This window comes from Nanorana parkeri, unplaced genomic scaffold (assembly GCF_000935625.1).
Source record: "Nanorana parkeri isolate BGI_ZX_2015 unplaced genomic scaffold, ASM93562v1 scaffold3477, whole genome shotgun sequence".
NCBI classification, from domain to species: Eukaryota; Metazoa; Chordata; class Amphibia; order Anura; family Dicroglossidae; genus Nanorana; species Nanorana parkeri.
This window is the reverse complement of record NW_017309745.1, coordinates 26,625-27,552: the sequence shown is the minus strand read 5'-3', so window position 1 is coordinate 27,552 and position 928 is coordinate 26,625. Positions and strand designations below refer to the sequence as shown.

Sequence of the window (928 nt, the reverse complement as noted above, 5' to 3'; positions counted from 1 at the left end):
ACATAGGGGGGGGGCATGGGGGGGATCTCCATGAGTCCGGCCGGCTGCCTCCTCCATACATCATGCCAGTGCGGATGTAGCTCTCCCAGCAGTAGGGAGCGCAGCGTTCTATCATGGGCTATATCAGACATTTATCATCACAGAAGCAGCTGCACGACGCGGATCTGCCCCAGAAACACTTTGTGAGGGAACGACGAGGAAAAAATGAGGCTCATTAAACAACGAATCATAAATAATGTCCACCGATCCCCCGGGAGGGATGATAGGGAGCGAGGAATTGGGTTACCGAGGAGGGAAGACTGACCGCCAACTGCAGATGTGACATAACTGATCACTGGCTCCATGACTGACCTTCTCTGCTCCCTACTGAACCTCTCTGCTGCCTGCCTGACCATCTCTGCTCCCTACTGAGCCTCTCTGCTGCCTGCGTGACCATCTCTGCTCCCTACTGAGCCTCTCTGCTGCCTGCGTGACCATCTCTGCTCCCTACTGAGCCTCTCTGCTGCCTGTATGACCGTCTCTGCTCCCCACTGAACCTCTCCGCGGCCTGCCTGACCATGTCTGCTCCCTACTGAGCCTCTCTGCTGCCTGCGTGACCATCTCTGCTCCCTACTGAGCCTCTCTGCTGCCTGTATGACCGTCTCTGCTCCCCACTGAATCTCACTGCTGCCTGCCCAGCTTGTTCTGCTCCCCCACCAAGTCTCTGCTGCCAGCTATCCACCTTACCTTCTGTAATCTGCTAGTGATCTCCCTGCTGTATGATCCCTATTTAATCCTTTCTCTGATTTCATTGGTAACCTGGTGATTGGCTGGAGGACGGTGTAAAGGAGCCCATAGAGGGGAGCTGACATTTGGCCAATGTGAACCTTCATGACGAGCGTTCCCTACAGCGGTGGGGTTGTCTGTCCGGCCCCTGCAGTCTCCTGGT

At 55.8% G+C, this 928-nt stretch overlaps 1 protein-coding gene across 1 annotated transcript in view; it reads right to left on the bottom strand.

Annotated features, from left to right (window-relative positions):
- Positions 1–928, bottom strand: part of FAM131C (family with sequence similarity 131 member C) — a 12,852-nt gene that overhangs the window by 8,091 nt on the left and 3,833 nt on the right. The gene's annotated exons all lie outside the window — the stretch shown is intronic.